Raw genomic sequence first — 24428 nt, 5'->3', positions numbered from 1 at the left:
TTTCTGGAGCATTCGCTTAAAGCTTCCTCCCATTCGATGCTTAGGTCTTTTTCTTTGAACTCGAAAGCGGGAATATTTGTATTCTCAATCTCAACCCCCTGGGTATCAAATTTCTTTCTATATATTGTTCACAAAATTGTTGATCCCACCATAGTTTATCCTGTTTAAACAGGTTTTTGTGTAACTCCATCAACAGTATGTCCATATTGTTTGAATTTATATCTTGATTCCCCACGGCAGGGTTTTGAAAAACTTCATTTAGATCAGTTAATCTCTTTTGTTCTCTGGTCTGTTTGTCCAATTCAAATTTACTAGCCATAGCTATATTTGTTTAATAGTGTGTGCTAAAATGTTGCAATAATCCTATAGAGATATAGGTGTTATTTTTAATTTGAACAAAAAGCAAATGTGCAACAGCACTACACTTAAAGGATTACTTTCTGTTATAATTTTTAAGCTAAACAACTAACATATTAAAGTTAATAAACATTAATTAAAACCTACTGACCTATATTTTCTCCAAAACGAAGTTTCATAATGTTCTAAAAGTTATATCTTTTATTCGCCGATGATGTCACGTTATCCTGCCCACTATTTTCAGCACTGCATGTTCAAAATACTTAAACCAATAACTTTGTGTTTAAAGCGCCATTTTGAAACCTAGGTATTGTAAACGGATTGGTACAGAGCAAAGGATACCCACGGAGTGAGTTTGGAAAACAATTAAATTTGCAGACAAGATTTCTGATATACGGTAGAGATATGTTAATGAAATGCTATTGATAAAAAGCATATTTTGGGTAGTTAGTTAGTAACAGGCATAGAAAATATTTACTTACAGTGGCCCTTTAATACAGAGGAGATGCCTATATCTGATTATAAATTTTAATCTTGTGTTGGCTGGAGTGCTGATACATAAGTTTGCTTATGCATCAGCACTCCAGCCAACACAAGATTACAATTTATAATCAGATATAGGCATCTCCCCTGTATTAAGTGTAGTGCTGTTGCACATTTGCTTTTGTTCAAATTAAACAAAAAATTGGGTTTAGTGTCCCTTTAAGTAAAAGTCTGTTTAAATTTAAATTAAAATAAATACAACTATGAATGGGCAAATGTTTTACAACATTCAAAAAAATGAAACAAAGTTTAAACATAGTTGTTGGTTTGAATTTTGAATGTTTATACAACATTCTAACATTCATTTAATGTAATAGTATTTCTAATGCTCTCTTTAAATGTAATATTCAAATTATGCAATATTCGAAATAGAAAAATTTGAATTGATCAATGATCAGTTTGCTTTGTATCTATTATAAATCATTTTACTAAATTTACAACCACATGAACCTATTTATTGAACTTCTGAATAGTATTTCGTAAATCGAACATTACATTCGAAATTTCAAATGTGGCTATTCCATCTAATTATAAACATGAAAATGAATGTAACAGAGAATTGGAAATAACATTAGTTTAACAAATTTTAAGTGGTTTTCGTCCTAGTGTTTCTCGGGTTCTCCCTTATTTTCATGACTATTTTCCCTTTCTCCGTGCTCCTTATTATGCTCCTCTCTGGTCCTAAATCTCCTGTGGATACTGTGGGTTCAGAGTATTGATTGACAGGCAGCAGGTCAGGGGCGCAAAAATATGTATATTTTTTGTAAATCAGGAAGTGAAGTTATACAAAAGGAAGCTTAGTCAATGCGCGTGCTCTATAGCAAGCACGTGCTCTTCCCAGTTCCACTCCAGTATTGCAGAAGCGCTTATCAGTGTGCGCTCTTCAACTATAGGTCAACCCTGCTGCTAGACTGGTTTCAGGAGGATTTGGGGTTCACTCGCTTCTGTTCTACTTAACTGCCGCCTTCATGAGCACTTCGAGTTCTCTTACATCAAGGCGGACAGCCCATCAGCATTACTGCCCCCAGCCTATATACAAGGCAAGATAAGCATGTTCTTCCATGTCTGCTGTCAGCTGCACAGATACAGTTAGTGGATGCAAGTTCTGTGTTTCGTGTATGGAAAGGTAGAGTAGTAGTAATCATTTACATACTGTCACTATAATGTCAAGCACATATGCAGCTCAGATTTTTCATGAGGCACGACTGAAATGTATGCTTGTTCAAACACAAATGTTATAGGGCCCCATGTATAAAAAGGCAGGTGGACAGCCTCTCAACTTGCGAAGCGGTCTGCCCACCTTTGCTGCATTCGGGCAGCGGATCTGTTTATCTGCTGGCCCGTATGTATAATTACACACTCCGATGAGTGTGTAATGCCCGCCCATTCATTCACGCAACCAATCGTGCGAGTAAAGGGACTGTCAATCACGAGAGCTAGCTCGCTTGCTCGCTCTTGGTGATTTCTCTCCGCTGGAGAGTGTAAGAAGCAGGGGTCTGACAGCTGCTTCTTACATTGTAGGAAACAGGCTTGCATATGCGAACCTGCCCCGCAAGGGCTCCAGAGCAGCTCTCGCTACCTCGTATATGGATCCCTATATGTTTAAGCATGTAGTGCCCAGATAAAAATACTATAGGGCTGTACTGTTCCCTTGTGATATGAAAATCTCAAAGTCTCCACTATCAGACTTCCTATCTTTGCCAGTATGTACTTTATGACAGCATGATATGGTTCTACTAGAATTTCACATGTTTCAAGTTATGGGTGGACAGGTGAACTGTTTCTTTTATTGTAGCATAAAAGCAAAGCCCACATTTGTAGTGTAAGACTTAGGATGTTCTTGTATTTCTGCAAGCATTTTTGATGCTTTAAAGGGACATGAAACCCACTTTTTTTCTTTTATGATTTAGAAAGAGCATGCAATTTTAAACAACTTTCCAATTATTTTTTTTTATCTAATTTGCCTTATTCTCTTGATAGCCTTTGATGGAAAAGCGCATCTAAATAGGCTCAGTAGCTGATGATTGGTGGCTGCACATAGATGCCTCGTGTGATTGGCTCACCTATGTGCATTGCTATTTCTTCAACAAAGGATATCTAAAGAATGAAGAAAATTAGATAATATAAGTAAATTTGAAAGTTGTTTAAATTGTATTCTCTATCTTAATCATGAAAGAAAAAATTTGGGTTTCATGTCCCTTTAAAGAACATTTATGTCCTATTGTAATATTCACTTTACACTTCCTAGGTGGCAACACACAAACAGTGTTAAAACTGATGATGGTTAATTTAATCATTTCAACAGTGTGAGACATAGAGGCCCATTTATCAAGCACCGTATGGAGCTTGAGGGCCCGTGTTTCTGGCGACTCTTCAGACTCGCCAGAAACAGTAGTTATGAAGCAGCGGTCTAAAGACCGCTGCTCCATAACCTTGTCCGCCTGCTCTGAGCAGGCGGACAGGAATCGCCACAATTCAACCCGATTGAGTACGATCGGGTTGATTGACACCTCCCTGCTGGCGGTCCATTGGCCGCGAGTCTGCAGGGGGCGGTGTTGCACCAGCAGCTCTTGTGAGCTGCTGGTGCAATGCTGAATACGGAGAGCGTATTGCTCTCCGCATTCAGCGAGGTCTTGCAGACCTGACCTGCACTGTCGGATCAGGTCCGCAAGACCTTTGATACATAGGCCCCTTTATCTTTATTTAAATATCTTTTAACAACATATAAAACTAAATTGAGAGGCACTCAGCTGGGCAGGATATTGCCTATCAACTTAATGTAATACTTTGTAAAAGGGTATTGAAAAGGAAGACCAACATTCACATTTTTTCTTGTGAAACTAGGTGTAGAATATTTCTAGCCTTGCCGGATAGAAACAGAGGTGTTTTAGAAACCTTGCAGATGGAACCCATTGTTTTTATTTATAAATGCTCCTACCCCTGTTCAAACTCAACCAGTCTTGGAACAAACAAAAAAAATTATATATATACATACAACAAACAAACATAATAGAGCAGCAAAAAAATTAAATAATCATGCTATATATCTTTTCACAGAATATAATCAATTTTATACTCACTCAGTTCTTCTATTTATTTGTATTAAAATTATTTATTAGTTCAGAAAAACGAGTCATAGTTGCCAACATTTGAAAAAAAATTCCAGCGACACTTTGCAGAGCCACGCCCATTGATGTTTGCGTAGCTCCGCCCACTCCAGTCCACACCAAGACAAGTATATAAAATGTCAGGAGTATAATTTAGCAAATACTGATTGCTTGAAGGGATAGGAGCCTCAAAATTAAAATTTTATGATAAAGACAGAGCATGTAATTTTCGAATTCACTTATCAAATTTACTTCTATCTCTTGGGTAGGGGCATGAAAGTCAAAATAAAACTTTCATGATTCAGTAACAATGTGTAATTTAAAGACACTTTTAAATTCACTGCTATCATCAAAAGCACTTTGTTCTCTTGTTATCATTTGTTGAAAAGAATATGTAGATATCACCAGCAGCAGCAATGCACTACTGGGAACTAGCTGTTGATTGGTGGCTACACGCATACATCTTTTGTCATTGGCTCACCAGATGTGCTCAGCTAGCTCCCAGCTAGCTAAAATAGTATCCAATTTCATAAAATGTCTAAATTCATAGCACATATACCAAAAAGTTTATAATGTCCCATGCCTGTAAATCCAAAGTAATTAGTCTCTTTACTCATGCGTTTATAACTTAGGAAATTTCCAATATTGGCCTGCTGTTTAAGGCTATATACGGTGCTCCTTATTTAAAGGGCATGATTTCCACTGTGAGTCTTAGCCCCTGACTTTATCAGCAATTTCAATACACTTAGGAAAGGCTCTTTCTCCTTATATACGGTCTCCGTATCAAATCATCCCAAGCAGCTATCAATACTAGCCCCTGAAAAAGTTCTAGCATATCAAAGTAAGCTTTCTCACCTTGTATTAGGTATTCGTTATCGCCGTCAGCAGAGTCCCAGTCTCTGGGTAAAACAGTGAGGCTCTCTTACCTCTTAGCCGTGTCTCTGTGTCAGTTTCATTACCTTGCCCGACACTCCAGCTTCTCCTCTGTTTCCTCAGTCTGCGGCTATCACGCTCCGTTGGTGACGTCACCCGGTATCCGGAATTCACAGGTGACTGTTACTTGCACAAGTATTAGGTGAGTATCGCCCGAATACCATCTGCTCTTAGTACATCGAGTACGCAGAGTGTAATGTTCTTCCTTATTCGGGGTCTTTATTTGGAGCCAGTCTGTAAATAGATTCAAATTGCAGGACAGACCTTCCTTCTACGCGTTTCAACCCGGTTGCTGGGTCTTTATCAAGATGCTGTTCCCTGCACTTTCTTGCCTTTAAATATCCTGTCGTTACAGGTGATTGGTTAAGTTACAAACTTCCTCCCACAGATGTATTAATGGAGGAAAGATCCTAACGCATGGTTTACATCATTCGGGCATTTTTCAGGCATTTTATATCTAGCTTTTGATGAACAATTTTATTATGACATTGTTTGGATACTTAAATCAAATATTAAAATTGGAAATATGTGCAAAGAACCTAAAAAATCCTAAATTCATAACAATTTCACACATTCATTCATAAACTATATCAATAAAAAATTCCAATAAAAAAAATAAAAAAATATACAAGGTTAAAAACATTTCTTATAAATTAATGTGGATAGACATAGAAATTCTACAATATTTTTAGGGGGACTAATGTTCTCATTAATACTATTATTGGGTTTAAAATTTTAAAAATCACTAAAAAATAACTAAAAAATCAGGCATTGGTTAAATAAATTAGATAATTCATACTATAAGAAGTTTATACTAAAATCTTGAATCTATATTACAAGGAGTGGACCATTTATTTAAAGAGATAGATCAATTTGGTTAAAAGAATAGCTCAGTTTAATTAGGATGGTGGATCAATCTGTTAAAGGTAGACCCCAATAGGGTGGGGAGGGGGGGGGGGAATTAACTTATTAAAAAAGGGGGTTACAAAAAGGGGGCTAGTTCCAGCTCTGAATTTAAACCGTATGGATGAAGGGTATTAAAATTATAAATTAACTCAGCTTCTCTCTGTAAAAGTTTATTTTCAAAATTCCCTCCTCTCCAATCCTTCCGTACTAAACATAGGCCCCAAAATTTATGGTCTTTTATGTTGTTTTTGTGAACATCTCTAAAATGTTGGTATAAGTGGGTCTCCAACTTGCCCTTCTCAATATTCTATGTGTTCCCTTATCCGATCCCTAAGCATCCTGGTCGTCTCCCCTATATAGAATAGATGACAGGAGCATTGTAACATGTAGACCACTCCTTTGCTACTGCATCTGATTGTGTCCTTAATAATATATTCTTTGTTTGTATCGGGGATCAGAACCTTTTTCTTTTTCAATCTACACCTGCAAGCTTTACATGTGACGCATGGAAAGAAACCTCTTACCTCTTCTCCCTTTAAATTTATTTCCTTGTTTTCTTTTTTCTCCTAAATTCGCTAGGGGCCAGTAGTGATTTAAAAATTTTTGTTTTTGTATACACTATCCTAGGATACGGAGGTAACTTATCTCCGATTACTGGATCATTTTTTATTAGATGCCAGTGTCTCCTTAGAATCCTTCTCATCATTCCATGGTCATCACTGTATGTATTGATGAATGGAACATCCAATACATCCTTTTCACTATTTTCCTTCCTCTTATATTCTAGAAGAGTGTTCCTATCTGTATTTCTCGCTCTTGTTACAGCAGTTTGGATCTTATTTTCCTTATATCCTCTTTCCCTAAACTTGTATTCTAACACTGCTATCTGGTTATCAAAATCAGTCACTCTTGAACAATTTTTCCTAATCCTCAAACATTGCCCAACTGGTATATTGTCAATCCACTTTTGAAAGGAGCAGCTGCTGGCGTGAATGTAATTGTTTGAGTCAGTGGGTTTAAAATGGGTTTTGGTCACCAACTCCTCATTAATAACCATTATATCTAAATCTTAAAAAGTTATTAAATTCCTATTAATCTCGTAGGTAAAGGTGAGGCCTCTATCGTTATTGTTCATAGTATTAAATAATTCCTTAAGGGTGTCCTCACTTCCACGCCAAATGATAAGAATGTCATCTATGTATCTCTTAAAAAGCGCGAGATTCACACTGAGCTCCGCAAACTGGAGAAAACTCTTTTCCCAGTCACCCATAAAAAGATTAGCGTATCTCAGTGCGAATCTCGTGCCCATTGCTGTCCCCTCAATTTGAAGAAAATAACTACCATCGAAAGAAAAGTAGTTATGTTCCAAAATATAACGTATGCTTTCTACTATGAAATCTCCCTGTTCTTTCACTAAATCCTCATCCTTAGACAAGTAATTTTCCACCGCTTCCAATCCTAGATTATGTCTAATATTAGTGTAAAGCGATGACACATCGCAAGTTGCCATCAGAAATCTTTCCTCCCATTTAATCTCTCTTAATAATCTCAAAACACTAGTTGAGTCTTTCAAATAGGAGTCTAGATTAACCACATACTTCTGTAGGAATTTGTCCACATACTCGGAGAGATTGTCTGTGATTGAATCTATCCCTCAGATATATATCCCTCAGGATATTTAAAGGCAAGAAAGTGCAGGGAACAGCATCTTGATAAAGACCCAGCAACCGGGTTGAAACGCATAGAAAGAAGGTCTGTCCTGCAATTTGAATCTATTTACAGACTGGCTCCAAATAAAGACCCCGAATAAGGAAGAACATTACACTCTGCGTACTCGATGTACTAAGAGCAGAGGGTATTCGGGCGATACTCACCTAATACAGTAACAGTCACCTGTGAATTCCGGATACCGGGTGATGTCACCAACGGAGCGTGATAGCCGCAGACTGAGGAAACAGAGGAGAAGCTGGAGTGTCGGGCAAAATAACGAAACTGACACAGAGACACGGCTAAGAGGTAAGAGAGCCTCACTGTTTTACCCAGAGACTGGGACTCTGCTGACGGCGATAACGAATACCTAATACAAGGTGAGAAAGCTTACTTTGATATGCTAGAACTTTTTCAGGGGCTAGTATTGATAGCCGCTTGGGATGATTTACACGGAGACCGTATATAAGGAGAAAGAGCCTTTCCTAAGTGTATTGAAATTGCTGATAAAGTCAGGGGCTAAGACTCACAGTGTAAATCACGCCCTTTAAATAAGGAGCACCGTATATAGCCTTAAACAGCAGGCCTATATTGGAAATTTCCTAAGTTATAAACGCATGAGTAAATAGACTAATTACTTTGGATGAACAGGCACGGGACATTATAAACTTTTTGGTATATGTGCTATGAATTTAGACATTTTATAAAATTGGATACTATTTTAAATTAACTTTTCACTATTAATTGTGCAACAATTGAATTGTGTAGTGTAGTGTAGTGTGTATGAAAGTGTGAATGTGGTTGGATCGATCTATGTGATTTTAGATACTATATTGTACCCTTAAAAATAAAATTTATAAATTGATGTATTGATTCTTTGTTGAAAAAAATTTAATTTTGGGTTTGTATACATAAATATTACATATGTAAAATCTGATATCTATTTATATCTCCTACTGCTCATAGCGCCGAACTAACTATTGTTTGTTTAATTTTATTATGTTTACACAGATTTGCAGGGGAGCAATGGCATTAAGGGGACAAATTTGATCTTTAATAGTTCAGAAAGACCATGCAATTTTTAACAATTTTCCACTTCTCTTATCTAATTTCCTTCGTTCTTGTGATATTCATTGTTGTAAAGCATACATAGGTAGACTCAGAAGCATTCCATATTGTGAGCTAGGTGCTTGTCATTGTTTCACCTAATGTGTTCAGCTAGGCCCCAGTAGGGCATTTCTCTACTTCAACAAAGGATACCAAAAGAACGAAGCAAATTTGATAATAGAAGTAAATCTTAAAATTGTATGCTGTATCTGAAACCCAAAAGTTTTCTTTCATGATTATGTCCCTTTAAGGTATATTTCTCAATGTTTATTTTGAATTAAATGTTTTTATTGGTGTTTTAACAAAATACAAAATATAGCATACAGGAATAAATTGCCCAATATCCAATGTAACTTTTACCCACAATGTTAGTGTTTCTATGTCTCTTTTTTTTCTCCTTGTTATGTGGAATATGGTTAGCTGTTATGTACAACAAAAACAATAAAACATTAAACTTTTTGTCTCTTGTGTGCTGATTTCGACCATTTTGATCAAAGCCTATGGGGGTTAAGAAAGAAGAAGGAGGAGGAGTGAGGAAGGAAGGAAGGGAGTGGAAAGGGAAGAGGAGATGGTTATGTTCCTGATAGATCTCTTTTTTCATAATATATCTCAAACTATTGTGTTGTATATAGCTATCCATGTGTCTAATTTAAGACTTTGCTTTCCCATATGAAAATTATGTCTAAGATGACGTTTTGTCTACCTATATATGTATAATATATTTTTTCCAGCGTTAGTACGTGAGCTACTTCTTTTAGACATGCTGTATGTGTTGGGATTTGAGGTTTTTTTCCAAAGTCTTGGGATCAGTCGTTTTGTGCTGTTCAGCATGTATTAAAGCAACTTTTTACAGTATTGGCAAGGAATTTTTGTGAGGTCATTAAGAAGTTTCAAAGTGGGTGTCGATCTGGAGTATATTATTGAGGCTTCTATTGATATCTTTCCAGTATTCTTGGATTAGTGGACAGGACCACCAAATGTGGGACAAAGTCCCAATCTCTCCGCATTGTCTCCAAAAATTTGGGGAGGCTTGATATGTGTGACCGATGAATTTTAGGATTTGTGCAAAGCACTTCGAATGGTGTGAGTGCTCTCGTTAGATCTGACTTGTGCAGGCTGGTATTAATAGCATGTCTCACTTGAAAATAGCTGTACCATGTTTGAAAGGGAGGGCCTATTGTTTCTGCAATATCTATTTGTGTATGTATTTGCCCCTCAGAGAAGAGCAAATGTGCCAGTATTTTTGTTTTGATGCCATTTATTTTAGTGTCTTGTGCAAATTTAAGTTGGCCGAATAATGGGTTATCAATAAGAGTTGTCATTGGTGAGAATCTTGTTGATATTTTATGATTATTGTAGATTGTGTTGTCCCATACTTTTAGTGTACTTGCTATATAGTAATTGGTGTGTGCGTTGGAGGGTCTATGCTTTATTGGTGTCCAGCATGGTTCACCTAGACTTTCCCTACCTATCATCTGGGCCTCCAGGTATGTCCATGGTTTCTCGGGGAAAGTATGATTCCATGCAACACTTCGGGCTAGATGAGTAGCTCTGTAATAATGTAGTAAACTAGAGGCTCCTATACCATCGTTTTCTTTGGTTTGTTACAAAGTCTTTTTCGGGATTCGCGCTTTGAGTCTTGACCATATAAAAGATTCAAGCAATTTTTGTTGTGTATGGAGATAAGATTTGGGTAAGTCTAGGGGCAGAGCTTGAAATATTTATAACTATTTTGGTAATATAGTCATTTTAATTGTGTGTGCTCTTCCTGTCCATGATAGATGTCCCTGTTTATGCCATGATTCTAACAGTTGGCATACTTCTTTTTGCAATGAGATATCATTTTTTTTTTCTTTTTATTAAAGGGACACTGAACCCAAAAAATTTTATTTTGTGATTCAGCTAGAGCATGCAATTTTAAGCAACTTTCTAATTTACTCCTATTATCAAATTGTCTTCATTCTCTTGGTATCTTTATTTGAAATGCAATAATGTAAGTTTAGATGCCGGCCCATTTTATGGTGAATAACCTGGATTATTCTAGCTGATTGGTGGATAATTTCATCCACCAATAAAAAGTGCTGTCCAGGGCTCTGAACCAAAAAAGAAGCTTAGATGCCTTCTTTTTCAAATAAAGATAGCAAGTGAATGAAGAAAATTGATTTAAAGGAGTAAATTAGAAAGTTGCTTAAAATTGCATGCTCTATCTGGATCACAAAAGAAAAAAAATTGGGTTCAGTGTCCCTTTAAGGAAACATCAAATAGATTACAACTGACAGGTTACAATAGTATGTATATGGAAGCATAATATTGAGGTGAACAGCACATACTAGGTTACAGAGCTTAAGTACTTGATGTCTCAAACAAGACAGCAAATAAAAAAAAAACCACAGTATAGCTTTGTCAAATTACATAATTTGTGACTAGGAGTCCCTAATTACCCATTGTCAAATATTGTACCTCTTAATGAATAAATGAGTGTTTCCACTTTTTTGTTGCTGACATTTAGAATGTAAAACAATACATGTTGAACATGAACTAACGCATAAGGTAGTATTACAGTAGTATCTCAGTAAAGCTTAATGGTATAGCATATTAATACTGACATCTTATTACTAAACTGAATAGATAATAGAACTAAGAAACTAGTACACAGGATTATCTGGTGGTTATATTGCTACCATAGTTAAAAGAGTAAGCTATTAGGGGAGTTGGAATAATAAACCAGGAGTGTGGGAGGTCATGAACTTCAGGAAGAGAGAGATGTTAAACTGATATAAGCATATTTCTGAGGGTCTAGTTAAAGGGACAGTCTAGGCCAAAATAAACTTTCATGATTCAGATAGAGCATGTAATTTTAAACAATTTTCCAATTTACTTTTATCACCAATTTTGCTTTGTTCTCTTGGTATTCTTAGTTGAAAGCTTAACCTAGGAGGTTCATATGCTAATCTCTTAGACCTTGAAGCTCACCTCTTTCAGATTGCATTTTAACAGTTTTTCACCACTAGAGGGTGTTAGTTCACATATTTCATATAGATAACACTGTGCTCGTGCACGTGAAGTAATCTGGGAGCAGGCACTGATTGGCTAGACTGCAAATTTGTCAAAAGAACTGAAAAAAGGGGCATTTTGCAGAGGCTTAGATACAAGATAATCACAGAGGTTAAAAGTATATTATTATAACTGTGTTGGTTATGCAAAACTGGGAAATGGGTAATAAAGGGATTATCTATCTTTTAAAACAATAAAAATTCTGGTGTAGACTGTCCCTGTAAACATAAAAAATTGTAACCTCTCAATAACATAGCAGATTTATCTTAGATAGCTATGGCAACTATAAATAGAAAACTGAGTATTTTGCCATGTGAATAGATTTTAGTAATAGCATATAAGCATTGATGATGATGATGAAACAGACTCGTGTAAAATTGGACCCTAAACAGGTAAATATAGTTATTTGCTATTGCGTCTACAGTAGATATAACTTACAGCATCTGGTGATTAATAAAAAAAATCTAACATATATCAAACATCTGTTGCTTAGTCACTCAGAGGCTTCACATAGTAAGTGGGTGCTTGTATATTTCATAAGTTTCTAAGGAATCCAAGCGACTAACAGTAAAGGTTTAGTTAAGCAAATTACCACTGGGGGAAACAGAGTATACAGCAGCTTGCCCTAATACATTCACCTTAGGTATAGTTGATGTAACCTTCATATATCTTACTGTGATACTCTAACAGTGAGCACAAAATATAGTACAGCAGAGTCAATAAACTTCAGTCCATATGAGATGAACATATTATTGCTAAGATGAGAGATTATATAGATCCTCTCAATGTTGAGCCGATCCAAATTTGCCGATTCCACATTTCCACTTTGGCACTCGTAATAGCGGTGTCCATAGGGGGTGGAAATTACGCTTCTCTGTCTCAAAGACATCCTGCGTCATATGCTCAAAGGCTACCATCCAGCCTATAGAGTAAGGATTCTTGAGTATGAAGCTGGGTGACTCCGTAACCGGGAACTGTTTTTATCTCCCGTCTTTATTTTCAAGCGACTCATAACAGTTGCGGAGTGAAATCTGTTGCTCAGACTCCCATATAGCTTCCAATTGAGAAGGTAGGAAATCAATAAGCATTTGATGAATCTCTTTGGGAGAGCGGGCTTTCCCATATTATCTTCCTTATCGCCATCCAAGTGTACAGTGTCAGTCCAATCAGGAGTGGGAATGCATGGAAGCCCGGTCTCTATATGGATCTCCCCCTTATTACAGCATTCTCTATTGGCAGCTTACAAGTCCTGAGATGAGGGTAGATGTGTGCAATTAGAGGCTTGTTGGGGCAGGAATGTCTCATGTAGCGATGCACAAAATTTTGTCTCAAAGTCCAATAGAATCTGTTGTAGGGTAATGGCTAACTTCTCCATTATTGCAGTAGGTAAAGCCAGTTCATGGAATGTTATTGTGTATTGCAGCCCTTTTCACTGCTTATAACCTAGGGTCTTTTCAGTCCCAGGGGGGATAATATGCGGCAGCCCCAGCAGTACCAGTGAACTGAACCACAATACAGGTCAGTCCCCGCACGGCTGAGCTGAAGAACATAGAAAGGTCAATTTTCAAGATATGAACCCACAAACTCCTCTGGGGTTTCTCAGGATACTTCAGCATAGGATCCAGTTCAATTAGAAGGTTTTAAGGAAAGAAATAAGCCTTAAACGTCCAGTCAAAGTCAGGAGCTCCTCTCAAACACGTCCTTCCGCATCAGCTGTAGGCTCCGCCCCCCCAGATATAATTTTGATTATATAGTTCTGATATTTGTGGTGTAATGTTGATCCCTAAGTATTTTATTGCGAGTTTAATTAAAAAGTCTGTTGTTTTGGAAAGAAATTCTATGTCTGAATCAGGTAGGTTGACTGGTAACAAGACTGACTTGTCCATGTTTATGGAGAAATTTGAGACCTTGTTAACTTTGTGAAATTCTGTGAGTAGTGCAGGGATGGAGTCGATAGGGTATTGTACAGTAAATATTATGTCGTCAGCGTATAGCAGACACTTTTGGTGCATGGAACCTATGTCTATACCCTTGATATCTGGGTTTTGTCTTATGTAAGTAGCAAGGATTTCGACTGTGAGAGAGAAGAGGAGTGGTGATAGAAGGCAGCCCTGTCGGGTACCATTGGAGATGGGGAATCTATGTGATAGGATTCCATTAGCTCTTACTTTAGCTGTGGGTTCTGTGTAAAGTGCTTGAATTCGAAGGCTTTCTCTGCATCGGTGGAGAGCAATACTAATGGAGATTTCTTGGTTGAGGTAGTGAACAGAGTTTGTAATACTCATATGGTATTATCTTTGGCCTCCCTACCAGGGATAAAGCCCACTTGGTCGGTATGAATTAGGTCAGGTAAGGTTTTGTTTAGTCTTTGTGCTAGTATTTTGACATATAATTTTACGTCTACATTAAGTAATGAAATGGGTCAGTAATTAGTGACTTGGCCGCGTGATTTTCCTGGTTTTGGTATAACTGATATTGCTGCTTCTAGCATTGGTTTTGATAATTTAGCGGATTGGTCAATTGATTGATATAACTCAAGTAAATGGGGGCTAATTGATTGTCTAAATATTTGGTAAAATTTGGGAGTAAAGCCATCCGGGCCTGGTGCTTTGCCTGTTGGCAATAGTTTTATAGCTTGGTGGATTTCTTGGATAGTAATAGGCGATTCAAGTTCTGTCGATTGTTCTGGTGTTAGGGTAGGGAGTTGTAGTTGTGTTAAATAAGATTGGATTAGCTTTTTTTTTTCGTCCCATTCTAATGGGGTTAAATTATATAAGGAGTTGTAGTAGTTGGCAAATTGGGTTTCTATGTCAGTGCTACTGGAGTGGATTTTATTATTTGTCCCTGTAATTTGTCGGGTAATTTATTTATATTGTTTTTTATTTAAAGATCTGGCCATTAAACAACTTGCTTTGTTACGTTCAGTGAAATATTGGGTTTTTGTTGTAAGGGCTCTTAGGTGTGCATTTTGATTAAATAGTTATTTAGCGCTTCTCTGGAGTTTTGCAGCTCCGTGAGGAGTTGCTGTGAGTTAAGGTTTTTCTTATGTGTGTCTTCTGTTAATAAGAGTTGATTCGAGAGTGACTGAAAGTGCTCTGATGTTGGTGTGTTTCTATTATTATATTTGCCGACCCCCCCAAATCAAACTAGTTAAAACAAAACAAAATAAAACAAAACGCACAACAACAAAAAAAAAAAAGAGGGGGGAAAAGGATTCCTCCACTTCTCTCGCCCCCATCCTCATTCCAAATATCCCAGTATTTTATAATTAGTCACATTCTGTAGTAAGAAGTTTACGCCCATTCAGGTGGTAAACTACCTAGCTGCACCAAAATGTCAAAAAAAAGTTGTTTTCTTTATACCCGAGATTAATTGCTCTTGGATTAAGGGGGAATATGATTTTATTATACCCAACCATTTTTGCAGATATTTCTTCAAATTCCCTTCTATAAATAAATCACTAGAATATTGTTCTATAATAATTGTATTCGCCACCATTGATTTATATTTTGGGAAAGATACCTCTAATGGGCCTATCTTATATGGGACTTCTAAACTAAGAGCTAACCAGAAATTTATCTTATTCCAAAACTGATAGATTATTGGACAGTTCCAGAAGCAGTGCATAATATCTGCATTCAAATTCCCACACTTCAAGCAAACATTGTTATCAAGAGGATACCATTTTTTAAGATGTGCAGGGGTAACGTATATCAAGTTAAGAAGTTTGCAATGCGATTCTCTCCAAGATATTATGCTGGTAGTTTTCCCTATTCTTTTAAAACTATCTTCGATTTCTAACTAAGTAAGCTGGGGGAAATATATTTTCCATTTCTCAGCTAGAACTTCAAGTCGGGCCTGGCCAGCTTTCTGGATTAATAAATTGTATAAGGGAGAAATAGACCTGATACCTTGTCTGTAAATTTTAATTATTATATCAATATCTCCAAGCTTCCAATCAGTTTTATTGTCCTGCCACAATTCTTCATACAAGTGTCTTAGTTGCAAGTATGCATAAAAGCTATGTTTGTGGATCCCGAATTCACTCTGAAGATCTAGAAACGACTTAGCTATATCTAACCTATTATCCCTTATTTGGATCACATCCTGTAATCCTTTATTAAACCATACTTTAAAAGTCCTAGTAGAAATTCCCGCTGGAAATTTAGGGTTGCCTTGAATGGGCAAATATTTAGAGGATTTCCAATTAATCCTTAGCTCATGACACAATTTATGCCAGGCCAAGATAGGGTTCAGCAGAGTCCCCATCTTGGCCAGCCGTTTAGGTAGCTCCTTCTTATCCAAATGAATCAGAGCTCTCAGACTAAATGGAGATATAATTTCCATTTCCAGATGTAGGTTAGTTGTATACTCTGATTCCGTGATCCAATCGAGAATGTATTTACTTAATATGGCTAAGTTATAATATTTAAGGTTTGGAAGTGCCAAGCCTCCCATATTTGTATGTAAAGCTAAATTTTGTATAGATATACGTCTGCGTTTTTGGTTCCATAGGAACCCTGCTGTGAGATTATTAAATAAGGTAACATCTTTACTTTTAATCAGAAGCGGCAAATTTTGAAGTAAATAGAGAAGCTGGGGGGAAAAAAAGAGTCTTAATCATGGCAACTCGCGCAGATAGCGAAATTGGAAGCGCGTTCCACCTGTCCAGTTCTTGTTTGTATTTGAGAAAATACGGTGTGAAATTCAAATCATACCATGCATTAGGATCTGTATGAATTTTTATCCCTAGGTAATTTATCAAATCAACCAGTTTAAAAGGATATCTACCCGGTGGAGTATCATTTTGAGTAAACCATAAAATTTCGGATTTTTCTGGGTTGATCCTATAGCCCGCAAAGGACCCAAATTGTTTAGCTAGAGTCAAAAAATGTTGTATGGATAGATCTGATTCATTCATAAATAAAAGTAAGTCAGCCGCATATAAAGTAAGCACGATTTTATTTTTGCCAATCGTTATCCCAGATAAGTCTTGCCTTAATTTCACCGCAAAAGGCTCTAACGCCAAGTTAAACAAGAGAGGTGAAAGTGGGCAGCCCTGTCGTGTGCCTTTACCCAAAATAATATCTGGAGAAGGTTCAGAATTTATTAATAGATTAGAGATTGGATTTTGATAGATTGTATGGATCATTGTTAGGAAGTTACCCATGAAACCAAAAGTTGCTAAGGAACAAAATAAGTGATCCCAGTTAATGAGATCAAAAGCCTTTTCAGCGTCGATCGCCACTAAGGCCATATTGAATCTTTCTCGACACGTTTTGCCTTTATTTTCTAACCAGAAAAGATCCAAAACTGTCAAGACTCGACGTATGATTTTGGACACATTTCTACCTGGCATAAAACCAACTTGATCCGCATGGACCAGATTTCCAATACAACTTTTCAATCTATTTGCTAAAATTGATGTGAGAATCTTATAGTCACAATTTAATAGTGATATGGGCCTATATGCTGCCATGTTTTCTGGATCTTTATTCTTTTTCGGTATGAGGGTAATTAAAGATGCTGAAAAATATCTAGATGGTTTCTTATTTTCTATGTAATAAGAATTGAACAACTTCACCAGAGTTTCCGGAACATATTCCAGAAGGATTTTATATAATTCCATCGGCAATTGGTCAGGGCCAGGTGCCTTAGAGGTTTTGGCCGCCTTAATCTGCTTTGCAACTTCTTCCACTGTAATTGGTGCATTTAATAACTCAAGCTCTTGACTGGATATCTTGGGTATTCTCTTCCAGAAGTTTAATTTATTTTGATCATTTATTTCCTCTTTCTTATAAATCTCTTTATAAAATTCATAAAAGGCTTCTTTAATTTCCGCGGGATTGGTGATATTTTTACCTGCTACTCTAATTTTATTAATTCTTCTATTACTCTGTCTATGTTTAATTAGATTAGCAAGATACCTAGCAGATCTCCCATAGTTCCCTTGATATCTAGCTCTCAGTTTTAAGTCTTCTTGGGTAGTCTTGTGTTTAATATATAGATCCCTTTCATTTTTTTTCTCAGAATAGTTATCCCAAGTTTGTTTAGTAGGGTCCCTAATATATACCTCATAGGCATTCCTAATCTGATTTGTTAACTGAGTTTCTCGGGCCTTGGAAATTCTTTTTAACTTACATAGATATGCTTTTATTTCACCTCTAATGGTCGCCTTAAATGCTTCCCAAAATATTTCTGGTTTAAACCAGAAGGAGATATTATTATTCTTATATTCATTCCATTTCTCTCTCAGCCAATTAGTGAATTGTAGATTATTTATTAGATAGGAGGGAGAGAAAACTCTAGAAAAGTTAGGCCCGAAATTTACACCCGTTTTGATGCGTAGCGAGATGATTGCATGATCAGAAATAATTATATCTCTAATACCTGTTTTAATAACTTGATTTAATAAAGGTTCTGATATCAGAAACATATCTATACGGGAAAGAGTGTTGAATGTTTTGGATTCGCATGTAAATGCTCTTATATCGGGAAATTGTACACGCCAGACATCTGAGAGCCCAAGATCCATCATAAATTTGGACAAGATCCGATTCTTCTTCCCAAAGTGCTCTGATCTAAGTTTGCATTGTTGGTGTGTGTGTTGGATGAGTTTGCCTCTTACATAGCATTTGTAAGTCTCCCAGTTGATAGAGGGGGATGTCTGATTGGGGCCATTGTGAGTGAAGAAGTTTGTCATTTTTTCTGTGATTTTGGTAATCAGTAGTGGGTCCGTTAGTGTATAGTCATACAGCATCCAAGTATTGTTATTTTGTGGTTTTGAAGACCATGCAAAGGTGCTGAATACCATGCTATGGTCTGACCATACAGTGTGGAATATGCCTGATTGAATTAATGATAACAATGTGTTTTGGAAGCAAAATATATAATCTATTTGGGAGTATGTGTGTTGGGGGTTAGAGAAGAAGATGTAGTCCCTGGTTATGGGATGGGAGGTCCTCCAGGTGTCATGAAGAGGGATAGATCGTAATGCTGTCCAATTTGCTTTAATTTGTCTATAACGCATATATTTGTGGCCTGTTGAAGTGTCAAGAGTTGGGTCTATTGAGAAGTTTAGGTCACCCATAAAATAATCGGTCCTTTAGCTATGTCTAGTATGCTGTTGGTAACTGAATAAAAAAAGGAAGGTAGTGGACGATTAGGTGTGTAAATGTTAACCAGTGTCAATGGTCTACCATTGAAGAGTCCAACCAAGATCAGGAGTCTGCCCTCTGTGTCAGAGCTTTTATGTAGGAGCTCAAAGGGGGTGCCTTTTTTAAAGAATATTCCTACACCATTATTTGTTGTTGTTCCTGAACTTAGATAGTGTTGGTCATAGTATAACTTGGATAGAGTCGGCTCTTTGGTTTTTGTAAAGTGTGTTTCTTGTACCAATATATTGTCTATTTTACATTTGTAGAAGTCGTGGAACGCAATTGAGGGTTTTTCAGCTGATAGGAATCCTTTTAGGTTCTGAGTAGCTATATTAAAGTGGTCATGAGAGGTCATGGTGGTATATGTTATTCTATAGTAATATGTCTTGTGTTTCGGATTCTAGAGTTGTTTTATTTGTGGAGATCTGTTTTGGAACTATGTTGCTTTAGATGTGTTATGGGAAGGGATATGGGTTGGGTAAAATTGGGAGTTAGGAAAGAGGATGTAAGGTTAGGGGTGCGACGTATGAGGTTCTGGGGAAAGACCTGTGTGTCAAGTGGGCGGAGTCCTCAACCAAAGCGGGTAAACTTTAAATATAACATTTTTAAGTGCCCAACATGGGCAGTAGATTAAACAGTTAAGTTGTAAGCCTATTTGTCGTTAACATAATGGTCTGGCAAGGCTAACATCTGCAGCTGTAATTCTGTGCCTAAATTAAAGAGCTAGTGGGAAACTAAAATTGTACTGCTCTTGCTAAATTATTAAGTAGATGCAACAAATCTAACATAAACATTATAATCAATATCACATCAAGGTCTCATTCACATGTTAATAGATACCTGTCTATCTCAATCATCTGAGCGTAAAGCAGGAAATGTCCTTTTTCACATGTTTCTTAAATATGTCTAACATAAGCACTTCAGCAAATAATCGTTATATTTCTTTTTCTCAACTTTACTGACAATTGTCTATCACTATTAACTAGGCTTGTAGCAGGCAATGTCCATTTCCACATGGCTTTGTATTAGTGTTCAGTAAAGGGAAACTGAAATGTTCTATTCCTGCTTTTCTAACTTTTTAACTTTACAAACAAGATATGTATTCTATAGTAAGTAATATTGGTGTAAGGTAGACTCACGGTTACCAGTCTCTTAGACTAGTTGGAGGTAGTGCCCTTGTTCTTGTGGACTCGGGGTTAAATGTTCAAGTTGTTTCTGTAGTGCTGGTTGTCCTATATGGTGGTTTGCTCCTCATGTATGGTGTTGTTGCCTCTGCCCATGTCTTCTTTTGGGCCTTGGATTGTTGCTTAATCAGAGGTGCAGTGGAGTTCTCTTCTGGGTCTAGTGCTGGCGGGAGGGTATGTTCAGCTGTTTACAGAAAGAATTGGCTTCTTCTGGGTCTTGGCAAATATGGCGTTTTCCATTCTTGTTGATCTGTAGCGATACCGGGAATCCTCATCTATATGGCATCTGCAAGTATCTGAGGTGCTCAGTTAGGTGTGAAAATTATTTTCTCTTCTGTAACATTTTAATTGAAAGATCTTGGAATATTTGAATGCGTGATCCAAGATAGGTGAAGTTTGGCTGTGTTCTGGAGAAATTGTAAATGTTTTCCCTTTCTTTATAGTTAATTAAACATAGTATAATGTCTCTTAAATGGTTTATTTTCTCCTGGCTTGGGGCAAAGTGCACGATGTGCTCTTTCTAAGGGTACCTCATCCATCACTATTGAGTTAGCTAATGCTAGTGACTGGAACAAGCTTTGAATATGGTCTGGTATGTCCTCTCCATTGATGGTTTCTGGAATACCCCATATTCTGAGGTTGTTTCTACGCGTTCTGTTTTCAATATCATCGAGTTTGTTTTCCAGATCTGTCAGTTGTTGTTGGTTGGTTATAGTGTCTGACATCTCGTCCATGTCTTTGACTAGCTCTTCCCTGTCATCTTCCAGTCCCTCTATTCTAAAGCCCAGTTAATTTATTTCTCTTTTGAGGTCAGCACATTCCTCTCTGATGCAGGTTTTCACTTGGCTGATCAAGACCTCTATAGCTTTCAGCTTAACTGTATTGTCCTCTTCTTGTATTGTTTTTCTGGCGTTGTAAAACCGCGTTATCTGCGGTGTTGGTTTAAAAATGTTCCAACCAGGTGTCCAGTCTGTTGTCTTGGGTATGCTCCTTATTTTTGTGCTCAAGTTGGGCCTTGTAGTGTGTTTGGCTGCCGACTCTGTTATTTCTGTGCTTGGAGCTCTAAGCAAGTGCGGCCATCACGGATGACCGCAAGCTCCACCCCCTCTGTATGTTTATTTTATTTATTTTTTAAATAATTTTTTTATTGAAGTTAAAGCATAGATCAGCAAACAAGATTCGCCCTAAGGCCAAAGTTACAACAATGAGAGTAATACATTGTCTATACACAGGCATTATTGAAAAAGCAATATGCACATGCAACAAGACAAGTACATAACAGATCCCAATATGAAGATAGACAATAATTTAGGCGAGATAGAGTAGAACTTCATTTTATGTTATATTATAGACGGATGATCTCCACAGTACAATAGAAAATAGAGGGAGAATTATCTGAGTCCAAGATATTAGCCTGTGGAGAATTAGCATATGTGTCAGCCACTCTTGGGCTGAGATATATAGGGGGGAAGGGGAGATTCAGCGGATAAGCACCGCTATACACATAGGGGAAAAGGTGGAGGGCGGAGCCATATATGAGTGTAAATAGGTTAAGGTACATGGTGGGAACTTAGAAATGTTCGAGCATAGAGACCTCAGGCCTGCAGGAGAGAAATAGATCTTGCGGGTCATAGTGTATATTAGTTTATACTCTGTCGTTAAGTTTCCCCTCTAATAATATGGTACCATCCATAAGGTTGAGGGAATAATCGCTAGTAAGGGAATTTTATCAAGGCTTAGAAAAACGTAATACTATTGTTATAATAAGACTTGTATACCATGGACCGTGAGGTTAGGGAAACATGCTGGCTCTAGTCATAGTAAAGTTAGACAGGCAGGCAGGGATTCATAATCAGCAACTTATTAATGTATTGAATATGCCTGATATATGGGTAGATGTGAGATACAGACAAAAACAAGTACTGGTTGCTGCGACAAAGTACTCCCCCTAACATTAAGGGTGAGTGGGCTGTATGCCTGAGAAGGCCTGCCGCTTATATATGGAGAGCAATAATGATATATAAGCCTATTAATACACCATAATCTAAGACAAGGCCAGCGAAGTCTCCAACATATGTAACTATGACTTTTACAAAACGGGAGACATACATAGGATTATCACAACAAAGAAAAGATAATACAAACCCTCTCCACAAGACCCCTCATGGCATACAATCCATTAGTCTCAGCAATATCTACCCATTATAGCTACAGTACAACAGCAATTGTAGATTTAATATTTATGTTCGGTGCAGTGTTTAAGTCTATTAACTAGTGTTGTTCTAAAATAGCCAAGGGTATAGGCTTCATCTGAGAGATTAATGTCGGCTACATATAACAATCTAGCCTAGCATGCTAATTGTAGTATATATTGGCATTGGATGTAGATAGTAGATATGTAAATGATATCATAACAATAGAGACGCAGCGTGAGATCCATATTGAAGGATTATCCCCACTCAGAAAGGGTGTACCCCTCACGGCCCCATCAGGGGCTTAAGTATGAACTTTATTGTGGAACTACTGTGGGTGTTATATTCAAGAATTTGGAGGGGATTCTAGGGCATAGTTTAATGTTAAATATAAATAGCGAACAATCTATTGGATGGGAGTAAGTATACAAAATACAAAACCACTAATTTTAGAGAGGAAAGGTGTCTATAGCTAAGTAACCTATTTAAATTAAAATTAAGGGGAGATGGCGTGAGAAGCAGGCAAGTAATAACTACTAACTTAGAATTTTAGATAAAGTATCTGTAATAAAACAACATCTAAACCCTATATAAAATAATCCCTGCCTAGTGGATGAGTTTGTGGGATAACTATACCTAAGGTATACAATAAATAGTTTGTGGGGGTCACTAAAACCTAGCTCAGACTAGGGTTGAGTGGATTATGTAGTGAAACAGTTTGATAGATCTGGCTAATGTATTGTTATATAGCAGGTTTACTGCATTTTCTTGTAATTAGCTCGAATACAAACTAGGTCTCAATATGGTATAGGGCTTAGGTATAGGTTAGGTAAGTTTTTTTTTTTTTTTTTTGTTTTCCCATACTAGATATAGGGCATCTAAACAGTATCTATAGGAGGAGAAAGGGCTATACCTTGTGAGGCATAGACTGCACAATATTTAGATGACAAATACCAACCCTTCTCCCTCCAAACAAAAACAAATATAGCAAGAGACATTGTCATGAGGAAGCCATGAATCTCAAACTAGGGAGCTGATAAGAAGTCATCACTTAAATATAAAGTATATAACAGTAATCAAAGTAGATTATAATATGCGTTGCTCCCCTATATCCATGGGCGTGAAATAACCATAAATGCCTGTAAATATACAGTATATCCAAACAATAACAGTAAACCGGTTAACAACTACATTGATAGGATAAGCCATAGATCCCATCAAAGTATAGAATAATAGCATACAACTAGCAAGGAGTGCTCTCTTAAAAGTTTTCATATGACAGCATTAAAGTCCTCTTGCTGAATGGGATGTCAAAACTTTCAAGTCGTACTCCGTAGTGGAACCTGGGACAAATATTAGCGGGTAAACAAAAGGGAAGGTTGGGAAAAGAGGGTCACTGATGTAATAGCCGGTTTCTTAATTACTGAACCACCATAGATACAACAAAAAAGTGGTTTAGAGACTGTCATTGTTAACAGTTACCATCCTATTCGTTCTTAAATGATTAACAGTCAGAGTCCCGTTCCAATTAAGGTGGTGTTACAGTGGGTGGCTCTGCAATCACTAGTACCAAACAGGAGTTGCAAAGGTTAAGCATCTAAATTCAGGTTTTCTAACTCGTATTAGGCAAACAAAACATAACAGTGTAACCCTGCCTTAGCTCACCCCCATATCCATCATGGTTAAAAGCCTCCGCTCTAACCAATACCCAGGCGGGTCTCACTCCTGAGCTGCACAGTGGACCGTAGGTTCAAAGTCCTCGAAAGCCACATAAACACTGATGTAGCCAGAGTAAGGATCGTCTTTTCAAAAAACCAGCACAGATTAGCAAACATATAATGGCCCGAGTCAGCATATGTAGAGTTCTCCCATAAGCGTGTCAATCGGTCAGCGTTAGGCAGTGTAAATCTGGCATCCTCCCTGTTAGCTGTGGCACTAACCTCAGATTTGTTGCTCGTCTCCACTGGGTGCAGTGCCAAGAGTGACCCTGCGAGCAGCACTGTAGGCTCCGTGTCTGAGGATGTGAAGAAAATGGCGCCATCTTGTAAGTACACGACCTCTCTTTGGGCACATAGTTCTCCTAATTGCTGTGCCTGTTCGGGAATCATGTATTGAGCCTGAAGTGTTCTTTCAGCTTCTGTGACATGGCCACTGTTCAGTAAAACGGATTGCACCGTGATA

Source organism: Bombina bombina, chromosome 1, assembly GCF_027579735.1.
Source record: "Bombina bombina isolate aBomBom1 chromosome 1, aBomBom1.pri, whole genome shotgun sequence".
NCBI lineage: Eukaryota > Metazoa > Chordata > Amphibia > Anura > Bombinatoridae > Bombina > Bombina bombina.
This window is presented reverse-complemented; position numbering follows the sequence as displayed.